At 36.1% G+C, this 8,729-nt stretch overlaps 1 long non-coding RNA gene across 1 annotated transcript in view; it reads left to right on the forward strand.

Annotated features, from left to right (window-relative positions):
* Positions 1 to 8,115, forward strand: part of LOC116244378 (uncharacterized) — a 64,580-nt gene extending 56,465 nt beyond the window's left edge. Inside the window, exons 4-5 of the long non-coding RNA XR_004170178.2 lie at positions 4,085 to 4,165; positions 7,455 to 8,115. This is a non-coding gene — a long non-coding RNA (uncharacterized LOC116244378). The remainder of the gene's footprint in view (positions 1 to 4,084; positions 4,166 to 7,454) is intronic.
* The last annotated feature ends 614 nt before the right edge of the window (positions 8,116 to 8,729 follow it).

Consider the following 8,729-nt stretch of genomic DNA (forward strand, 5'->3'; position numbering starts at 1 on the left):
TGTTCCAATCCATAGATTTTGATGCAGAGCACGTTAATCCAAAACATGATGGTAGCTTGAGGAAGCCTGTTTGAGCTGATTGATGATAACTGTGTAACCCAGAAGATACAGCTCAGACCTCTTATCCCTACTCTTCATCCTCTTGGGCAGCTCTGGATTGTGTCTGCATTCCACAAATTGAATGGAGTTTGGCAGTAAAATAAGTAATAAGTAGAATAAGTAAATATTAGTGTCCAAGATTAAAACACATACTGCATGAGTATTTAGTTGATAAGAGTTCAGTTTGTTTATTCTGAGTTGTTAACAAGAAAATGCTTACTTTTTATCAGATAAACCTGTGTGAGACTAAGTGTCTGTCCATACTGCTTTAATTCTGTCACAATTCAGATACTATTTGTAGTTCCACACTGAACATAAAAGAAGCATAACTTCTGTTTTTGCGTGGTCTGGCTAATTTAACAGAAATTGTCTTCTTAACTGAGATAAAATCTGTGCCTGCATGTGATTCTGCAAACAAACCCAGAATTAAGAACTGTTCTTTGTATGTCAAACCTTCAGATTGTAGCATAGATATATTCTTATACCGTTCTCCTCTGATAATAACCTATTGTAATGAGATGATTGTTTATAGGGTGGTGTGTTGTTTGCCTTGTGGATACTGGGATCTGGTGCACAGAAGTCAAACTACATTTGCATGGTTCATGAAGAGACAAGACTTGAACAGGTTATGGAAAGCAACTTCAATCCGATAAGAAATCTGTCAGTAACAAGTAGAATTCACTCTCATTTTGTTCACATTTCAAAATTATAAGTCCAGTTCTTATTTGCATTAGTTCTGTATACAATACATGTGGTTTATTCACAACCACTGTAACAACTTTCTTATGTCTCCTTTAAGCAAAACAAAAGGTTATATGCTCTTGCAGGTCATACAAGGGAATGCTTATTTTATTTTCTTGTATATACAACAACCATTTGGGAGTTGGGTTCTGGAATAAGCCACACATTTTTAACATCACAGAATGGCCAAGGTTGGCTAGGATCTTTGGAGATCATCTAAAACAATGCCTCTCAAACTATCAAAGCACACAGAGTCAGAAACTCTCAAAGCTCACAGCTCCAGAGCTCAACTACTTTTTCTGTTACAATGTTTTTTTTTTCTTTTCTTTAAATGGCATTGTCTATATTTCAGGAAATGCATCTTCAAGTAAAAAATCTTAAGATCTTAAGCTAAAGAAAAGCAGCCTCATGAAAAAATACAGAAATAACATACAGTCACTTTGTATTTTCTTATTAATTATGCTCCTTTCATAATTTTGCAAAGAAATATTAAACTGCAAAAGAATGACTCGTGGTTATAACAGAAAGTTATGAATGTTAAGAATGCTCATAGAGATTATTTTTAAATTATCTACTGTTTAGTAAAATTGTGTTGGTTAATTTTCTTAGGTTGAATTATTAACATGGCACACAGACAAGACTGAAAAATCCTTTGTAAAGGAGGTTGAACTATTGTGTTTTGCAGATTAATCCTTTCTAGACAGTTTTCCTTTCCTCATTATGACCAAAGTCATTCAAACATTGTAGAAAAGAAACTGAATTATTGTCTGGTTACATATTTTATGAATGATTAAATTGTTAAAATAGTCATTTAGATGTGAAAAGTAGCATGTTATTAGAGTATTTTTTTACATAAGGGTGACTGTGATTGTATCATACACTAGAAAACTTAAATGTCAGCTAAAACATATAAATCAATTTCACTTCCAGCATGTAATTTATGTATAGATATAGAAATACATAACAATAAAACTGTATGTGTAGATACGCAGTGCATAAATATGCATCTATATATGTTACGCGATTTTTTAATCCAGGTAAAGCTATCTGCCTTGGTGAAACAGTTCTCAGGAATGACATACTAAACATAAGAAAATCAGAGATTGATTCATTTGAAAAATAAATAACAAAAAAAAACAAAAACAAAACAACATAGCCTGTTTTTTTAAACTGTGGAGACAAAGAGAAAAGTGCTATAAAAACTAACAAATCCCAGTATATGAGTATTGGGGGCACTGATGATGAGTGTCTTTTTAACCTTCGTTTCTGTGTGTGCCTAACTGACGATGCTATCCTCTATACTATGTTCTGATTCCACTGAAGTAAATAACAAAACTCCCATTGTACTCTGTGGTGGAGGATTAGTTCCTCCATTTTTTACTGGGGCAGAGGCTTTTTCCTTACTATTATTGTATCTTCATATAAATATAGGAGCATTATTGAAAGCCTGAAGTTTCAAGCCATTGCCTTGCTCATCTTCTTAAATTCAGTACCACAAGGCAGATTTCTGTGGAGCCTTATCTCTCAAACCAAAAAGAAAAGCATGATCACAATAGTCAGCTTGGCTTTTCTTCTCATCTCTATATGCACTTCAGTGCAGGAGAAGTTCAGACACCATAGAGCTTCAAATGGTTTCTTTCAAAGGCATTAAGAAAAGAAAGGAAAACAAATATTGAGCTATTACAAAGAAGTTTTCAGCCAGTGCATGTTTATTAAGCTTACTTTATTCTACCCAGCATATTCAAAGACATCTGATTAAACTGTCCCAAATAAAAAGGACAAAGCTTTCTTCAGTCTGTGCAGTACAGATAAATAATTTTGTGGGAGATTTTTATCATCTCTCAGTCTCTGTACTGGAGACTTGTTGAGACATTTCAAACAGGCTATGTGCATTGCCAAATGCAGTCCTGTTCAGAATATGCTAAAATATTATATCTGCATATGGGGAGATAGAAAATATTGTTTCTAATTACTACACGACATACTTTGCAATTCTTACACATAGTCAGTCTTGCTTCACATATATTTCCAGTGAAATCCCTAGGAAACGTCACAAGAATAAGGGTGGGAAACTTATCATAGGAACTTGCTATACAGCCTAGCACACAGTGACTGTTCAGACCTTTCTTTGAGTATCCTCCTTTTAACTTCACATTTTCTAGTGTTTTAGGTGTGTGATAATCTACTTGTATTTAGAGATATTTTTGAAAGGCACCATTCAAAGGTGGACAAAAACACTCAGTAACACTGACTTTATTAAAACAGAGACACAGACCTGGACATTTTCACTCACAGCTATAAATTCTCTTGAAGTCGGCATCTACTGCTATCTGTTATCTTCCTGATTTATTTAATTATTTCAATAATTAAATTTGTTCCATACAAGAAATGTTGATTCTTATTGAATTAGGGAATTTAACTGCTCCCTCTTCCCACTATGCCTCAGTGTGAAAATCAATAAGCCCAATCACTTTTTATCTACTTACACTCGCTTTTAAACTGGTAATTAGTGAACAAATAGTGTTACATTCAAACCACACGACTAAACAACCAGAGCTATTCCTTCCAATCTTCTCTTTTTTCTTCCATTTTATCTTATTCAGTTGATCTAAGAGATGGACCAAATAATAATATAGCTTCAGTTCTATGCAAAACCACCGTAGCTACACTTTATGCTGTTCTGCTTGGAGATCAAGACTTAGAAGTAGCTGAAGAGACTGAAGCATTAAGTTCTCAATAATAAAAGAAAATAATAAAAGAAAACTATAACATCACTTCAAGAATGAAGCTAATGATTCCTTTTGTAATATTTTTCTCATTTTGAAATGATGTATGTGACTACTGAGTCACTTTCATTGCGACTAATGAGTCAAATTCATTAATGAAATGTTTATATTGTGTATATATAAATGTCAGTCAACAGCCATGTGAATCTGCAACTTCAAATATTAACCAGCAGTAAAGTCCCTTACTAATAGGTATTTAAGAATTGTTAATTATTTTTTTTCCCCATGAGTCCCCTTTCTATATTTCCTCTTCTAAGCACTGTCACTTTGTTTTACTGTTCCCCTGACTGTCTCTACATGATTACCAACAGTATCACACTTCTTGCAATTTGTGACTGGCATCCTGGCAGCAACAGAGCCTGTGGATATTCACTTACTCTCTTGTGACATTTCCTTATCATTTTGTTTGTTAATAGAACAAAACAGTCCCTAAAAACCCATTTCTGCTTTCTCTGAAGGAGAGGTAAAGTGAATCTCACTAAAGGGAAGAACAGCCTGAAGATGGTGTCTTCACTGAAGAGTAGTTACTTTAAAATGTGGTAAGTGGATCCCAAATCCACAGTTTTCCGTTGCTCCCTCCCAGTCAGCACTACTTGTAGCTGTCACTGTTCCCCACTGCGCCTAGTTAATACAGCTTGCAGTTACATATGAGCAAGCATAGCACAGCTTATGGCTGATTCAGGCTCACCAAAGTAATGATTATCAGGTTTCATTGCTCCCTGAACACATGTAAATGCCTCTTTAACTGGAGGTACCCACATTTTTCTAACTTCTTCATTCTGTCTTTAAAGATGGAAAATAAAATTAATTAAAGTGGGTTTTATTACACATTTGGGAAAGTGATGTGCCCTTGTGGCTCTGGATCAGCAGTTTCTGATTTCATATTTGCATGAAGTTAATAAGGAAAACAAGACAAATGATATAATACCTTCTACAGACAAGATTTCTGTTACTGATGGCATATCTTTCATGACCACAATGCTGCAATGCAATACTTATCACTGCAAGTGGTGCTCCTCCTCTTTTTGCCTTTATGGCAAAATATAGTTCCTTTCTACATGAGGAGCTTATGACTCTCAGTGCAGCTGCAGCTTGTAGAATGCAATTTTAATCTGAGTTGTAAAACTGCTCAGTTCTTTTCCCTTAATATTTGAGCAAAAGATCATAACAAGCTTCTACATGTGTTCCCAGATAAGAAATGCAAAATCTTGTGTTTAGAGTGCTCACTTACTCTCACGTTAGACACTTGCTTTTCTGGGATCCAAGAGTCATTACCTCTCTGTGGTCCTAAGCACTTGCAGTACTGCAGGCAGACAAATTGAGTGTAGACTTCTTCCTGGATGCACTGGCAGGCAAGAATTGGCCAGCAGATCATGGGAAAAGCAGATTGTCAGGGTGCATAGTTTTCCCAGTGCTGAGCTTGTACAAAGACTGATTATACCACATGCTGCAAAATCCCCTTATTAAAGCAGTAGCCAAATCAGTTTGGCATTTGGGGTTCTTTTTTTGCTCCTAGCAAAGTCAATTGGAGCTCTGCAGCAGACTTCAGTGAGAAAAGGATAAGGTATTAAATAACATGCTGTACAGCTTTTGTGTTACTTGAAAAGAATCCAAGCAGAACCTTGCCAGAGTGATTGTGAATGTGGTATTTTTCCAGAAGAGTTTGGAAGGCCTCAGGCTTGGCCAAAGGAGTATAAATCAGTTCAAATCTAAAACTGTGCTAAGTTTCCCAAAACGCAAATGACAGACAACAAAAATGCATGAGAAAGATGGAAGCTGTAATTCAAGTTAACATCCGAGCACAGTACAAAAGAGAGATGCAGCTGGTTAAATGAACTTTTTTTTCTAAAGAAACTTCAGTTGTAATTTTTTTCATATTGAATTTTAAAAATAGTCTCCACTTTACCCTTTAAGTGATCTGGAAAAGAACAAATGACAATAGCATAGTAATTTGGGGGACAATTTTCCTTAAATACATGTTCTATTCGATATTGAACCCTTTAGATATTTGGAAGCTTCAGGACTCAGATATCTGAAAGAAGCTGCATAAATTGAGAAATTCTGACAATACCACTTGGCCTAATAGCTACTTGATCACGATTCCTCAGTGGATCCCACTGTTCTGGCTGATTGGAAGGCTCTCAGTTGCATACAGTAATACTGAAATGCCAGTCAAACTGCCATGGTTAGGGTTATGCATGCACTGTCATTGTTAAGCCCTATTGTCAGTGTCTTTGTAATCTGGATGTAAAATCATTCTTAGCTGAGAGTACAAGCCTGGAAGCACATCTACTTGATTATTTTTACATAATTTTAAAATTGTCTATTCTCTTTTTCCACCTTTTCTTTCTTTCTTTCTTTCTTTCTTTCTTTCTTTCTTTCTTTCTTTCTTTCTTTCTTTCTTTCTTTCTTTCTTTCTTTAACACACTCTTTTTCCTGTAACAAGCAAAAAGATGAAAGCTTATCTCCCTAAAATTTAATGTTCAGACTGGGGTGGGGTGGGTTTTTTTCAGGGAATTGCATTTTTTTCTACTGGTGCTGCTGCTAGACTACTCTTACCACAGGGTAATTTTTGTCTTTTCACATAAGAAAATATCTTTACAATACTTAGGGACTTCTGTCTTGGTCAAAACCACACTGCCAGATACTTCAGAACGAATTTGCAGCTGACCTGCCTGTGGCATTTCCTTGATGTTGGTTGCAGACTAGTCAGGATTCACTAGTTCTGCACTGACTCATTCCTGATAGTGCCATATTGTAATAGTTATCCCATTGAATTCATTTGACATTATTATAGCAATGCATGAGAAAGGGCACTGTAACTGATTCTTCCAGAAGTAACTGAAATTTAGCAAACAGAAATTTGGAGGTTTTGTATTTTTTTTTTCTTGCATACTTAAGGCTTTTTCTTTCATAAGAAATGAGAAATTCATATACTTGGTCTTTCTAATTGCTTTTAATATTAGACTTCATGTGTTTCATGTTGCTTTTACTCTCTTCCTTTCTTTAACTACCTTATTTGTCTTGGTACTTGTATTGTGCTCTGCTAACTGATTTGGGAATATTAGTCAAATTCATAATTACAAAACAATTTCTATGATTTACATTGGTATTCTTATTGTATTTGAAACCAATAGTTCAGCAATCTGTTTAAAATAATACTTACAGTGATTCAAAAAGTAGCTCTATGATTCTTGATTACCTATCATATAATGACATATAATTTATTAACCCTTTACTTTACAATGGATCAATCAAACTTTTTTACTTATTTTGTTTTAAACTTTGGCAAAATTATGCTAAAAAGAAAAAAAAAAGAGAAAAAGTAAAACTTATTTTGTTCTTCAAATGACATAATTTATCATTTTTCTCAGACTGTCAATAACATAGTTATACTGACAGGGGCTCAGAAAGTCCCATACATCAATCTGAATGACTTGATGCCGGGGCAGACCCTTGGCTGAAGAGACTGCGCTACATCTGTTTCTTGAGTTAGGTGCAGAACAAGACTTAAATGTCAGGAAGGTTTGTATGCCAGCATCCAGGATCCAGTGCATGCTGTTTCTCCTCAACATAACTGTTTTTCTGAGGAAGATACTGGGGTGCCTTGTTCCTGTTACAGTGTGTAGGCCATGGTACAGGAAAAGGAAATGCAGTATGACTCAGAGTCAACTGGCAGTCTTCACTTTCAGGTGTCAGCAACTTGCATTTCTTACCCATTCATCAGCTCTGCCTCCCCTCCTTTCGGTGCAGCTCTACTAAATACCATAAAACTGCTTCTGACTGCTTGTGTTTTTGCCACCCCTGTGTCTCTGCTTTTTCTGTAAGTCTTGTGAACAAGTCTTGCAGTCGGCCTGAGGATGCCTATGTGCCTATGATACAGCATGATTAGCAGCCTCTGGAGATTACCACCTGAAAACTACACACCACAATTCGGAGACCTTCTTGGGAGAAGAATTTATACAGTACCTGATGGCAATTTGCCTGGCTTCAGCCAAATATATTGATTGCTAGACGCATTAATTTTAGGAAGCAGACTTTCTCTGTTTTTATCAAAGAGCCAATACATAACTGTGAAATCATTTAGCTGGCTTAACTAAGATTATTTGACAAGGAGAACAGTTATATTAATATAACTGAGAATGTCTTTGTTTGATTGCCCTTCTCTTTCAAACAACAATGTTACGATCAAATCAAAGGATCCTAAAACATTGTTATTGCTACATTAGCAGTCCTACAGAGGAAAGATGTCAGACAAGGTAATAAAAATATCTAAAACTGGCTCAGTATTAGCAAGGAGGTCTCTTCTTTTCGAACTGTCTCTAGCTCTTAGTGTGTTTGCCTTTGTTTTCCTTGCAAGTCATCTGTATGGAGTTTGTTGCTTATTTTGTTGCTTAATGTTGTCTGCCTCTCCTCCTTCACACAATCCTCAGTTCAACACTTGTCTTTTCGAAAAATAAATAAAGGTTCCTTTCTATACTGACTTTTTAAGAAATTTATATCTTCCAAGAGAGAGGACAGTCTTCGTGATCTCTGCAGGCTGCTGAACAATTCTGAGTGGTACAGACAACCTCTTATCTCTACATGACAATAAAAATCAAAAATAATGATAAAAAAAGTAAAAAGCTAAGCAGAAGCTGGAGCTCTAATCCCTTCGAAGACAGACTGAGTTTAGATGAGTGTATACATACTGACATGCGAGGGTGGCAAAAGTGACTCTGATCACACTGATCAGTGAGCAGATGATCTTCCAGACGAGTGACAATAAAGAAGGCTCAGAGTGGCACAACACAACTTTTTCTTCTGGGCATTGTGGCTACACCCAGCCTTGTGTGTGAACCTACTTCTCATTCAGCATTTAGATTTAACGTTTGCATAAAAATCCATTATATGGCAAGGTTCTGGTATTAAGGGAGCTGCAGTAGAAGCCTCTGTGAGCAGAGCCCAACATTGGTCCATGTCAAATCAAAGCCAGCTCCAGCTGCACCAAAAGAGACCCAGCACTGGGCAGAGCAATGCTGGGTGTGCTCTGGGAGACCAGATTTAAGAAAGGGAAAAACGTATTGCACAAAAGCAGATGGGAGAGAGCAGTGAGAAATGAGA

The sequence above is a fragment of the Phasianus colchicus genome, chromosome 6 (assembly GCF_987193195.1).
Source record: "Phasianus colchicus chromosome 6, bPhaCol1.hap1.1, whole genome shotgun sequence".
NCBI lineage: Eukaryota > Metazoa > Chordata > Aves > Galliformes > Phasianidae > Phasianus > Phasianus colchicus.